This window comes from Brugia malayi, assembly GCF_000002995.4.
Source record: "Brugia malayi strain FR3 genome assembly, contig: Bm_v4_Chr3_scaffold_001, whole genome shotgun sequence".
In the NCBI taxonomy this organism is placed as follows: domain Eukaryota; kingdom Metazoa; phylum Nematoda; class Chromadorea; order Rhabditida; family Onchocercidae; genus Brugia; species Brugia malayi.
The window spans coordinates 475,698-491,369 of record NW_025062477.1 but is presented as its reverse complement, the minus strand read 5'-3'; positions in this window follow the sequence as shown (position 1 = coordinate 491,369).

The window sequence follows — 15,672 nt, the reverse complement described above, 5'->3', positions numbered from 1 at the left end:
AAGATGAATTGAGCTGAATTGATGGGAAGATATTGTTTACTGAAAGTGATGTGTCTTATAGGTAGGTAGGTAGGTATGAGTATGAGGTAGTGAGTACATTATGATTGGTATATTAAAGCTTCTTACCACGGACAATGTTAGTAAAACAAGCAAATATTTGAAAACTGAAATGAATTTGCTCCCTTTTGAAGATTGTATAGTGGATTTCAAAAGATCATTTGATCAAATTTATCGAAGCAATTATTTAATTTAACTGTAGCTTAATACATGAATGGACATTACTTTGTCATTTAAACTTCACTTTAATTAGGGATCTATTTTTATGTGAAAAGAATTTAAATTAAGGAAGAAAAAACGTTGACATCAAAGATTTTTTTTAAGTTTGAATTAAAAAAAAAAAAAGAAATTGGATTAAAAATTTAAAATACTAAATAGGATATTCTAGTACCATTTTGGCTAAAATAAATTCATCACGCATATCACAGCAACATAATAATATCGTAGAAAAACGTTCACTAATTTTACTAAAATAAATAACTCATTACTCTTTAAGGATAGGTTTATTTTCATTAGTGATAAGTATATATGACGTCAATGACGTTTGTTACAGTGTTACGTGATTTTAATTATAATGTTTTTGTAATGTTATTGATGCTTTAAAACTGTAATGTCATATGATTTTAATGACGCCTTTTTTATTCGTTGGTACCTCAAAAATATTCAAAAATGAGAGAGAGAGAGAGAGGGAGAGGGAGAGAAGTGGGAGGACAAAAAAGGAGACAAAATAGCAAAATATCATAAATTACATGGAAAAGAAAATTAAGAAAAAACAAGTTTTTTACACAGAGAAACCCATGCATACATACAGGCTGGAAAAATAAGAAAGAAAACGGAATACTTATCAGTGACTTCGTTCAATTCTTATCATTATGAATAAATTGGAAGGATATTTATTAGATTAATTCTTCCGTAAACAGTGGTAATTAGTGATAACGTGAAAGACGTGTAATAGATAGATAGATATCATAGAATGACGAATATTTGATACATGTGTATTACGTAAAATTAAGTATGGCACAATGTTTCAGTAAATGGCACAGCTCTTTACCGAATCAGGACCACAATATGTTAGTAAACCGGAATAGATGATGACTAGAAGGAGAAGGACATGATGATGCAATTCTTATTAGAAAAAGAAGCTCGAATTTTGATTGTCCATCGATCGGTGAACATGAATAATTTATAATAATCAAACAATAGTATACGATCAATCATGTATTTCATTCTCAAAACTCATTCATATATGTATACCGTAACAGCCTTTTAGGCCTAGTAATGGCCTAGCAATACATATATTGTATGCGTTGTCAGTATGAAAATATCTTTGAGTACGACAAAGCTATAAGATAAGGATGAAATACCACTATAATCTTTGCTATTATGTAATTTCAAAACGCTTAACTATAATTTTCGATGGAATTAACGAGAAAGCATAGAGACATATTGCCATAAAAGAGGGAGGACAACGATGGAAAGTTTTTGAGAGAATAGCTTTGTGATAATGATAGTTGATAGCTATGACTAGTATAAAAGATTACAGTAATAACAAATACTTTAGTTGATGATTATAAGTATGATAATCGTCAATAGCCATAATATTAATAATAGTAATAATAACAATTAATAACAATAATAATATCAATAATAGTATTAATAATAATAAATAATGATAATAAATGATAATAATGATAAATAATGATAGTGATAATAATAATTATGATAAAGATGACAGTGATTGGATAGGTGGATGAATGGGTGGATGGATGGATGGATGGATGGATGGTTGGGTATTGGCGACGTTGTATGAGTGAAACGGGACGAGTCGGTCCTGACACTATCACTGGCCGGCAACGATGGCACAGGCGGAGTTTATGCTTTCATATTCCGCGCCACACCCATCCCACAACCAATACAACACTAAATTTTGACAAATAATGAGCGATTGACATTGCTCATTTAAGCACACCCACACACATACACACCTACGCACATACATACACACACGCTGCCCACGCACATACACACATACATAAAATGTGGTGCCACTTTTTCAGCCATCACTGTTGCGTGCGAAAATTGCGTCGCCATGTGATGTGAGTTAAGGTAAAGCAATAAAACTGTCACCAACTTATTGAAATTATTGCCGACATGAAGAGGCAACTCTCTGCTTCATAAATGCACGTGTAATGTATGTGCAGTGCATGACGCAAACGTGCACGTCTGATGTATATGACGTGACGGCAGATGACATGTGTTGCCGTGATCAGATATTGAACTGATGGTCTAAAGGAGGCAAATATTCTATTCATTCCTTTTCTTGGCTTTCTCCGTCTACTTGGCTTCATCTCATCGATTCATCTCATCACCTATTGTATCGGTAGAGATTAACCTTAGATTAATCTTATCAGTACGAAATCCAAATTGAGAAGTGCATTTCAGCAAGAATGCATGGTAAATGATATTTATATTGTATTTATGTCCCAATTATTATTTTCTCTTTTTGTCTTTTAATGTATTTTATTCATTGTTTTCATTTATAAATTTTCTTCATTGCTACTATGAAATTATTTTGTGTCATTTATTATTTGTTTGCTTAAATTTTTAGTGCAAAAAGAAAGAATGAACGAAGGAACTATATCGCATATATAATCTTTCTAATTACAATTATAAAACTTTACAATTTTATCTTTTCTTATTACTTCATAACAAAATTTTCCTTTCAAACACACTACCATTTGCATTTCCATGTGAAAATTCCGTAAGAAGTAACAATTTTTATATGCTTTTCCTCAGTTTCTTATTGAATCGCAAAAATATTATTAAAATTTTCTCACCTAAGAAATGTTTGTCCTTACTCGATCATCAAATTAATGTGACAGCAGTTAGGATGGCGATTAGCTAATCGTAAGATAGTGACGAAAACCGGTTTTTGTAGGAAACTATAGTTAACAGTACTGAAGAATTGTCATAAACTTATTATTAGATCAGAATGATTGAACAAATAAAAATATTAGCTAAAAATAAATTGTAAAGAATTTAAGTAAATTGTAATAAAATAATATATTAAATGGATGTAAATAATGCTTATTTTATTTTGACCAATAAAGTATATGGGTAAACATGAGATAACGAAAATAAACATTAAGTAAAAATGAGTAACTGGATGAAATAATAATAATTCTTAGTCATCTTCCAAATTCAAATGTTGAAATTTTTAATTTTAAAACTTTAAAATGATACAACAATTGCTGTTTATATATAATTCCATTTCTCGACACACTATATTAGACTACATTGATTACCAATATGTGCACTGATTATATTATCAGGAAAGATTGTCAACATTTATATTAAAAAAAAATATTTTAACACTCCAAAAATATTTTTAAGTTCTACATAATTCTCTCCTCGATAATATAAGTAGACTTTTGAACAAAAAAAAAAGTCAAAGATGAAATGGTTATTCAGTTTCCATAAAAATAAGAGAAAGGGAGTAAAACTTAACTATGAATCGACATCATTCATATTAGAATAATCTGGTTGTCCGGTTCACTATATTCCTGATGATAAGACGGTTAATCACTATGAAATCAATTTTTCGGAAGTAATCAACTTATTCGTTTCTTAGATTGCGATTAGTTCAAATTCTGCCAACCTCTAATTTTCATTGCTTTTTCACAGCGTTAAACTTCGGGGAACGACATTTGCTTATGTATTGGTACTACTCTACTTTATCTGTTGACTTTGATTATCATGATAAGAACTACTCTACTTCATCTGTTGACTTTGATTATCATGATAAGAGCTACTCTACTTCATCTGTTGACTTTGATTATCATGATAAGAGCTACTCTACTTCATCTGTTGACTTTCATTATCATGATAAGAGCTACTCTACTTCATCTGTTGACTTTCATTATCATGATAAGAGCTACTCTACTTTATCCTTTCACTATGATTATCATGATAAGATCACTCTAACAGATTAGATTAAGTAAGGAAGATGGCATACCGTTTAGTACATATATCCATTCCACATACATTAATAATACTGAATGTCTACCCGCACGTATTAATTAATTACATTAATAATACTGAATGTCTGCCCGCACGTATTAATTAATTAATTAATGATGTATGTCAATAATGTATTAATGAATGTTAGGTATGTATGTCATTTCTATGTGTAGTAAATTTTTAAAAACCCATCAGTTCAAAATGGCAAAAATCAAAAAACTTTTCGCTTCAATCTTCATGCATTTTGAAATAAATGATTAAAATGCGAAAAGGAAGAGATGAAGGTAGGAGAGGAAGAGAAGGAATAAATTTTGCCTTTTGCTGTTTGTTAAAAGAAAACGTATATAATTTATTCGTTTGCTGAAAGAATAATTTAGGTCAATTTAATTTTGTCGCATTTTTACCGTTTTTCTTTTTGTTTGACATTTTTTAAAAAGAAAAAATTAAATTTGTTAGTGCTGACAGTCAAATATAAGACATTTATCTAAATTAGAATTATATTTAATAAAAAAAAAAAACTTTCTCATTTCTTATCAAATATTATAACTGATCAGATATGGAAAAGCATTTCAGACATTTGATAATGAGAAAATAAAAGAAAGAAAGTGAAATAGAAAAGTTTATAAAAGATATTTTTAACAAACTGCAATTTCAGGTATAAATAAGGCATCAACAAAAACTTGATTTAGCGTATTCATTTAATGTTATTAGGGTATATCACTTTCCATCTTCTTTCGTGAATAGAAAACCGACTGCGGAATGTTCACAATGTCTTACCTAATCCGGAATGTCTTGTGGACTGCGGAATGTTCATGTGTCTTACCTAATCTGGGATGTCTTGCGGACTGCGGATTGTTCACAATGTCTTACCTAATCCGGAATGTCTTGTGGACTGCGGAATGTTCACAATGCCTTACCTAATATAATGTAAACGCTTAATGCCGAAGAAAAAGAATCGGAAAAAAACTGAATTCTAAGAGGAAATTTTTTGATTATATGTTAAAAAATGTGATAAATTTTTGAAAGCTGTAGAAATAAAGGACAGGTAGGTAAAAAGAAATTACTCAGGTGAAAATGAAAATATTAGCGAACATAAGGATTACGATGAAGAGAGAGAGGGAGAGAGAAAGAAGTGAAGGCAAAGGAAGAGGAGGACGAAAAGAAGGAGAACGAAGAGAGGAGGGAAAGAGGAGGAAGAGAGGAGGAAAAGAGGAGGAAAAGAGGAGGAAGAGATGAGGAAAAGAGGAGGAAACGAAGAGGAAGAGAGGAGGAAAAGAGGAGGAATATGGGAAAAGGAACCGATATGAAGCATTGCACATTTATTTTGATAATTTTCTATTTAAGTCATCGAATTACATTGATGGTTAGATTGCTTTAGTTTTGTATCATTCGGCGGCATTCTGCTTGAATTTAATTATAAGAAATTGAAAAGCAAAGTTGTAAGAGAAAAATTGAAGCCTAAAGATAAAATAGATAAGATTGGTGATAGTTTATAAAGTGAATACAAAAGAATTGATGACATTTCAAGTGGAAAAATATTTAAATAAAAATTGATATACTAAATTTGTTGATCTATATACCGTTTGAGGAGATGTAAATAATATTTAAGAACAAGTGAAAACAATTAATTACCTTCTAACAAATATTTAATCAGCTAAATTAATAGTATCATAGTCTGATTGTATTACTATAACTGAAGTTCTTTGGTAATATATATATATATATATATATATATATATATATATATATATATATATATATATATATATCAATTGGTACATACAACGAATATTATTGAAATCACTTATGTGCTATTAGTAATAATATTAATAATAATAACAATAATAATAGTAATAATAATAATAAAATTCATATGCTGCATATGAAAGCAAGAAATTACAACTTATGTGAATTTGATACTGTTAATAATATTAATAATAATAATAATAATAATAATAATAATTACACAGTACTTCGTTAAATTTGAGAAATGTTAAATAAAATTTGTTTTGCTTTGTTTTTTCGTTTTTTTAATGAAACTTTAGACAATGTTTTTAAATGTCTAAATTTTTACACATTATATTTTTAGACGTTTAAAAAGAATGAGACATAATTTACTGCAAATAAGAAACATTATTATCATTAATTACGTTGATATTATTCTATTATTGGCATCCTTAAAATTTTAATACTCAATTGTTCAAATTTCAAATATAAACAAAAATTTAGCAATGTCACATGTGGATGTCCATTTTCTCAACTAAACACGGATTTGATATGTACACAGTAGTAAATGTTTAATGAAATGTCAAGGAAAATTGATGAGATTAAATGAACAGATGAATTAAATGAAATGGTTAATGAATACGCACCAATAGATTTTCCATAAAAATTAGCAGAAGCAGAAGGTAATCAAATTTTTGCAATTGATAAATTAATGATGATAATGGGCTCTATTTATATATGCATATGGTATTGATTTAGTTGCAATTGTAATTATGGAATGAAAAAATGTTATATTCCAAATATGAAAGAAAAGGAAAAAATTACAGGCACAAATGCACAGATGAGATTTCATGAGATAAATAATCGATTTTAAATGAATTAACAATTAGCTATTTGTCATTATTTCATAAATTACAATTAAGATTTGTTTCTAAACATAAGTGAAGAAATGCTCATAGATATAAAATTTAAAAAAGTTTGTTTGATTAATAATTCATTTGTTTTCAATTCGAATTTGGAGTTCTGTTAGAAGATATATGCAATCAGATAAACATATCGAATTACATATATATATATATATATATTTAAGTGTTTCGATACTGTAAATCAAAACCAAAAAAGATGTACTTAATTTGTCGCCAATATTCCCTTTTTTTTTTTGAAGTAAAAATTTGGGTAAGCAATTGAGATACATTAAAAACAAAGAATTAGCAAAGCGACAATTAATTGTTAGATGATATTATCGTGAACTGAAAGCGTGATTAAATGGAATAACTTAATGGATTGTCATCAAATAATCCTCTTTCAAGTCAATCCAATAAACTATATATTATGTATTGTGGGTGCTAATTTCAATTTGTTGATGGAGCAATTCTAATAATGTAATAAAAAATAATTTAATCCATTGAAACGAATTGTTGAAATAGAAGAAAAGTTTGACAGGACAGAAAAGCAAAAATGTTTGAGAATTATTTCTATCAGTGAAATGGAAAAGCTTGAAATCACTGTAGGCATAGTTAAAAGTAAAAAAAAAAAAGAAAGAAAAAAGTAATACAAAGATAAATCTCATCGAACTGATCATTTTTCTGCTTACTACAATTATACTTTATTTCTTATTTTTCATCATCAATTCAAACTTTCACTCATAAATAGCAACACTTACCTTTCTATGCTTTCCACTCTTTTATTACTCAAATTTTAACTTTCTCTCTCTTTTTTTTTTTTCGCTCAATATTACTTTAATTGTATGCATTATTACGATCTTCAATAAAGTGTCTTTTAAATTCTTTTCGGTTGATTTTAGCTAGAAAATTGCCTCATCATTATTTCTCGATGATAAATTTGTTTCAAATATATCACAATAAAAAAAAGCTAATTTTGTCCATTTGAAAACTTCAGTTCAATTTAAATTGCAATAATCAATGCTTTTACCGGCAATAATGATAATCATGATGATACAAATGCTAACAATGGGAGTAACAAAATAACAAATGATAACAATAGTAAGAATTATAACCATTATTATTATTATTATTATTATTATTATTATTATTATTATTATTATTATTATTATTATTATTATTATTACTATTATTATTACTATTACTATTACTGCTACTATTACTATTACTATTATTATTACTATTACTATTACTATTACTATTAATATTACTGTTACTATTATTATTATTATTATTATTAATTATTGTTAAAAAAATAGAGAAAGTGATAGGAGAGGAAAATGAAATGAAATTCATTAGATTCCTTTCAGCAAGCTTGTACTAATCATCAATACCTCCATTATCATTATCATCATCATTTAGAAGCAATGGAGAGAGAGAGACAAAGCTTTTCACTTCTTTCTCTCTCTCTCTCTCTCTTTTCAATCCCAAAAGTATATATGTTTGGAATAATGGACAACTAAAATTGCTTCAAATTGATTGCCCATCTCTCGGGACCCGTTTCTTCTTCCCTCCCATACCTCCCAAACCAAAACTCATCCATCCATATTTGTATAAGTGCATATATGAGATGATGTATTCCAGTGAATGTCATTTTCATTATCCCCTCTCTCTCTCTTCATAATGTCACATTCCCTTTCTTTCCTTCTCTCTCTCCCTCTCTCCCTCTCTCTCTCTCTCTCCCTCTCTCTCTCTCTCCTACCCACCTCATTTTCATTTCCCATTAAAATTAAATATTTCGATATCGATATACACATAGATATACATATCTATATACATACGCATCTATTATACATATATATTTTTTAAAACTCCACCGTATCCTTCCATCAAAACGGACTCGTTTTGCGTTTCGAAGTCTCAAAATTTAAATGGCAAAAGAGAGAAAAAATAACTTCCGCTATTCTTGAAGGAATTTCTTTTTCTCACCGTTACTCTTATTATTTTTCAAAAATTTGTAAAAAATAAATACGACAAATACATCTTGAAGGGATAATAATAAAAAAGAATGCTGAAAAAAAAAAAACAAAGAGACTTAAAGTTGAAAGAAAAAAGAAGTAAAGTAGACGAACATTTTATTAAATATGGAAAAGACAATAAAGGAATAATCTGGAAAAAATGTCGGTTTTTCTTTTAAATTCTTGTAATAATACTAAATAAATAATTATTTCACTACCAAAAATAATGAATGACTACATGAAATATCATTAATTGCTCATTTATTAGAAAATAAATAAATACACATAAAGTAAAAGGGGATGCTTTGAAACTTTGAGCAAACAAAAATTAACTAAGCAATAGCTGTCAAAGAATATGAAATATAAAAGTATGAAATATGGAATGATTTTAATGATAAAACAGGTTCCCCTCTTACCCCCAACACATTGAGAAATAAATACCAAACTACAAAATCACAAATTTGAAATCTAATGATCAAATAGCTAAATGTATTTGCCATCACTTGAGCTAGTCAAAAGATCAAATCAATCTTCCAATAAATTCTAGAAAGTCAAATTGGACTAATATAATCACCACCCATCAAAAAATGATAATGGTATTTATTCAGGAAGGGGATAAGTCAAAGAAGAGCAATTTCAAAATTCGATTTCTTTGATTTATTAAATATAATCCGCTCGAGAGTAATGCACCCTTAAATAAAGCCTAGATTTTACGGAAACAATAAACAGAAATCTTTCAGAAAAAAGGAACTTAAAACTCTGAAAGAATGAATCAAACAATTGGAAAAGCATAATAAATTTTTTCTTCTCTTTTCAAGAAAAAATAAAGAAAATTTTGCGTTGTAAATTAAAATTTTTGAAGGACAATTAAATATGTTTTTATTTCATTTTATCAGTTTCATTAACATTTTCATTAAATCATTTATTCTTCCGTTCCTTTTATTACCGAAAAATTTTCGAAAGGAAGCAAAAATGATACTGTAGTATCGGGGAAGATCTATTACAAAGCAATTTTATATTTTTGAATGGTAACTTTCAGCAATAAAAATATAAAATTTTTTTTTTTTATGAAAAAATTGATAAATATAGAATTTTTTAATGAAAAAAGGAAGTTCTATTTGCTTAAATATTCATTATGCATTATTATATAGACCAAATGATATTACTGTACACGAGAAATGAGATAATTGCATGTATCGATAATACTGATAATGTTTTAAGCATATGGAAATAAAGAACCTCTAAAAAAATAAATAAATTTCAACTGAAGACAGCAATAATTGTTAGTTTTCTCGAAAAAAAAAAAAAAAAGATAAACCGTAATCTAATTTTGAAGGTCATAGAAATGTCGAAAATTCATGTTTACTATTCAAAAACATAAAATATTTGATCATCATGAAGTGCAAGCAAGTTGAAAATATTCCGAATGAATTTATTTTTAAATTTGAACAAATTGTTAAAAATCCAGTCTTCGATCAACCCATAATCTGTCTTTAAAATTTTTGAAAATTTCTATCCTTTTACTTTTTCATCAATGCATATATGTTTTCAAGGTTTTGCAAATATCATAATTATTAATGGTTGTAATTACATAAAAATTCTATTCCAAATACAATATTTAAAAATAACTTTCGCTTTCTTAAACTTTATAAACATTTTATACTTCACAAAAGCAAAATTATGAAGAAAATTTTATTCAGAATTTTGTCAAAAAAGTAATTTCATTCATTTCCAAATTTGCAACTAATGAAGGTTCATAAGTTAGTTTCGAATTGAAATTTTGAAGTATTACCTTAAAAGGAATAAAAATTTTATGCCAACAACTGCGAGTCTTATTCAATTGTATGATGGGATATGTCACTATGAAAATTTTAGATCCTATTAAATCTTTTGTTACGAATTAAAATTTACAAAATAAAATTTATAAAAATTTATCATTTTGAAACAGAAATTTTCCCACTGTTCATCCATTTGCAAAAAGAACTTGTTTTGAAAAAAGAAAAATAGAGAATGAAAAAGAATGAAATGGAAGGAAATTGTTGAGCCAATAAAATTTGCCGAAATAATAATTTGCAATGCCAATATAATTCTTAGTTATAGTGGATGTTGCTGTTGTTGTCGTCCAATACACCATCATCATTTACATCCCCATTGGTACAGTAGTGATAAAATTGAAAAAATTTGATGGGAAATTTATAAAAAAGAAAAATATTGCTAATTTGATGAGTATTTACAAATAAACAATTTAACAAATGTTGCCAAGAAATGAATGGAAAACATAATAAAGCATTCTTTATTCATTCTTTACTTAACTTAAACTAAAAATTAAATCCAAAAAGAAAAAAAAAACAAAAACAAAAACAAAATAAAACAAAACAATTAACGCATATATTATATGGGTGCCAGTTTAGAGAAAATACTCTTTTAGAGCGTTTTGCTCCTTCTACTAATTTCTGAGTTGACCTCAATTTTTATTATCAATCATTTCGAAAGATGAAGAAAAATTATTTCCAAGTGTAAAAAAAAAGGTTAATTTAATGAAAATAAAATTAGATAAAATAAGAATTTCACAGCAATTAAATATTCTGAAAAATAAAGACTGGAAAATGAAACTAAAAAATGGAAAAAAAAAATTTTAGAAGAAAAAAATAATAATTCATAAATAGGTAATTACTTAAATTAGTAAATTACCACTACTTTTAATGAATGGTAGGTAATGTAGAAAAGCTTTTTGGTTGCTGTTTAAATGACAAAAAGTAATGAAAAAAAAAAAAAGTGACAGTGAACTATTTTGTCAACTATATTCAAAATTGTATTTTAAGCAATCGGTGAAAAACGTTTTGGAAGCAGGTGTTCATTAAATTCTTATGAAATCTTTGAAATTTTAAAGCTATTTTTTTTTTTGAAAAACGAACTTTTTTTTTCATAAGGAAAATTATATAATCCAAACTGAAAAAAAATCTACGGACTTCTCAGTAACATATTTCGAAAGGAAAGAAAAATTGTCATCAATTAAAGATTATCCTTCCCGAAGAAAAATGATTATTTGGCACAATACAATAATCATCATTTAGTAAATTTCTTGAAATAAGGTGAGGTATGCATTGTATTTATTTTTTATTATTATTTTTTTTTTTTCAATAATTCTTATAAGAAGTGAAAGAAATATAAATGCAAAAATTGCATCTATCACTTTAATATCTTTCATTTTGTAAAAAAAAAAAAAGTGTTTTAAAAACGAAATTACGCGAAAATTATCGAAGCAATAATAATAGTTTATAAAAATTTCAATGCAATATTGAGAAGAAAACTTTATTATAATTAATGTTTTCTAACTATACAAATTATTCTTTAAATGACATAACAAAAAAATAATTATATGACAACAATAGTGATTATATATTATGACATAATCATTATGATTAATTAATTATTGTGATAACAAACGCTAATAGTAATTACTGTTACTGCTATTGTTATTATTTATGTATTTATTATTATTACTGTTATTATTTTATTATTTGTTATTAATTGTTATCAATTACCATTATTATCAGTTGCTATCATTATTATTATACGCTATAAGTGATATAATTTTGCTGCAAGCACAAGATATTTGTAATTGTTTCACTAAAATAAAAAAAAAAAAATGCATTTAAAAAAAGAAAATAAAAATAATATTTGTATTTTTTTTTCCACTAAAAAAATAATATACTATTTAATAGTCAAGTAACGAATTTTTAAGTTGAAGAGATTGGTTTAACAATTGTTTTTCTCCTATATTTTAGCAAAATTAAAATTATTGATATACTATAATGATGCTTTAAATAAATTGATGAATTTCAATAAAGGAAGTATGCAATCTTTCTTTCCCCTTGAACTGAAGATGGACCATATTCAAATAATGCATTTTATACAGAAGGAAGCTCTTCTTCTTCTTCAACAATCTTTCAAAAAAATAAATAAATAAATAATATAGCCTTTTTCCTCTCTTTTCAAATGCACTCTTTCTTTTGTGCTTCCTTCCATTATCACATTCATTCATATTGTATATTTATTTGATATGTTTATAAATAGCCTCAATATATTATACTTTCTCATTCAATTCTTCTCTTATCATTATCATACGTACAGATAATAAATACATCATCGCTCATCCATTTTTATTATCTATCGGTTGAAATGACAATTCATAATGTGTTCATTTGAAGGATTACTTAAACAATTGAAATGAATGACACACACACACTGAAATGTAAATGAAAATCTGATATGATTGATAAACTTCTATAACTTTTGGCTATTCAAATCTTCAGGAAAATATTTGTCCTAAATAATTTGTATAGCAATAAATAAGATAATAAGCTAATCGATATGGTTTTACTTAATATTATATATTTAGCTTTTACTACTGTCACAAATGAAAAATAATTCTTCAGTATATGTCATTTCTACCAGTTTAATTGGATTTTGTAATTAATGTAATTATAAATTAGCACATACAATAATTGTTGTAGCTATTAAATAGATGACATTTGTATTCTAATCACATTCTTATAATGAGAATTTGATTGAGTTCAGCAATTATTGTTTCAAGCGATAGTGAACACTAATTCTCTAATTCATAAGATATTTGGCAGAAAAGTAGGCAAATAACAACAGGTGGGATTTTAGAAATTTTTCATATGATAATTCATTGAAATCTTTCAAACATAACTGATGAAGTAACATTAAAAATATTTCTGAATGATTGAGGATTTAAGACCGGAAGTGGTGAAATTTATTAGAGTCATTTTATCAATTGTTATCAAATTTTTCATTGGGAATTTAAAATCGATCAAAGGTAATCCTATCAGTAGTGATGATAAATCAAATAATGCCTTGCTACAAGTAATTACGACTACATTTTCTCGAACTTTTTATAAATTTTCTCCTATTACGAAGAATTTTTAAATCGAATAGATGATGAATAAAAATTTTATAAATTAAAAATATTCATCAATTTGAAGATAATTATCAATCAAGCGAGTGTTTTGTTAACTTCTAAATGAGTAAATCATTCCTTTCAAAACTTAGTCTTTTTTTTTGCCAAAATTTGCAACTTGAACTCATAAAAATTTTTTTGAAATTGACATTCTGAAAAACATTTCTGATTTATTGTTAAACTTTTAACAAAACAGAAAATAAAGCAAACAAATTTAACCAGCATTTGTGGCATTTAAAATCAGTGAACTATAATTGGAGCATATTTGCCGAATTTCGAATTATAAATTAGCTAATTTAAAAGAAAAAAAAAAAACTATGATAAAGTTGACCCATTTTTATTTTTTGGTAACAAATGAATTGAAATGAATTGAAAATCAATAGGATTCATTAGAGCAGACTATTATATGTGATCAACAATATTATCAACAATTGTAATGAAAAGCGAATGATATAAACAAGTCCACATAGAGATGATAATGATGAAGATAATGACGATGATCATGATAATGATGATGACGATAATGATGACGATGATTGTGATGATGATGATGATGGTGATGATAACGATAGTGATGACAATGATGGGTGATGATGATGATGATGATAAATGATGATAACGATATTGTAATGATATTTCGTTGTCATTTTTCTCATCTAATCGGAAAGAAAAAGTAAGAATATATACAATATGTATATGATCAGCATGCTTGTTCGTGGTCCGAGACAGGCGCCAATTATAAATAAAAAAAAAAAAATTCTGTTCGGCTTTTCTGCTTGCTTCCTTCCAAATAACTGATTATTCATTATGGGAAGCTGAGAAAAACGATTGATTATATATTATGTGCGCCAACCACAGCCAAACAACAACACAACATTATCATAACGTAAATGTAATAAGCTACTACTCTATCTTCGATAACTTAAGATTCTACTGTATCAAAGTGTCAACATTTGTCATTACCTACTGTATCTATTCATACGTTACTGTATCTTTGTATGTCTACTCTACACGTATGTATGTATGTTTGTATGTACATATCAGGTAATTAATAATTTCATAATTAACTTAGCTTAAACAAATAAGCACAAAAATGCTGGTATTTATTGTTTATTGTTATTACATACATCTATGCTAATTATAACAGTAACGATTATATGTTAAGTAATTAAGCTATATGAATATAATTCAACTTGATGGAGCATACTTTTGTCGGTCAACTTTTACAAGAAAAAGACCGCTAATCATCTTACGCAATTCAGAGACAACTATTTGTTCTTCTTAATCGTAATAATACAATGTTTGCCATTTATCTTACATCAACGTAATAAATATACGCATATACTTTGTAATGTTATACTAAAGATATTTAGGCTAATTAATTTTTTTCACTCTCATATCTAACAAATTAATTCTTCCTGTGAAAAAATTTTTGTACACCAGACAACAGCCGTGCTTCTAATACTTTTGATCTTTTGGTTTTTATGAATTGTTTTCTCAAATGTTAAGTGAAAGAATCACTTGGTGACATTTATGATGAATGATTATTAAAATTTCTTAACTAATGATTGTATGATAATTTTATTAAATGCAATGAACATATTTTAAAATCAGGAATAAAATTAAAGTATCAAGCATGCAATTAGGAAAAAAGGAAAATTTGGATAAGAACAAATTATGCATTAAATTCAATGCAGCGAAATGATTTCTCAAAATGTCAATTTAATTACAACATCCAAGTTTTCAAAATTTAATTGAAATCAAAATGACCACCATAAATTTAACTTATAGCTTGGAATTTAATTGAAAAATATAACATGAATTTGAGGATCATAGCGTAGTGGTGAATGATTGGCTGAAAATATGTTAGATTAAGGAATGAAATCTAATTTGTGATAGTTATGTTTTAACCATATCTCTCAGTCATAGATTTTTCTTTGTCCGGTTTGTTATCTATGAATTTGTT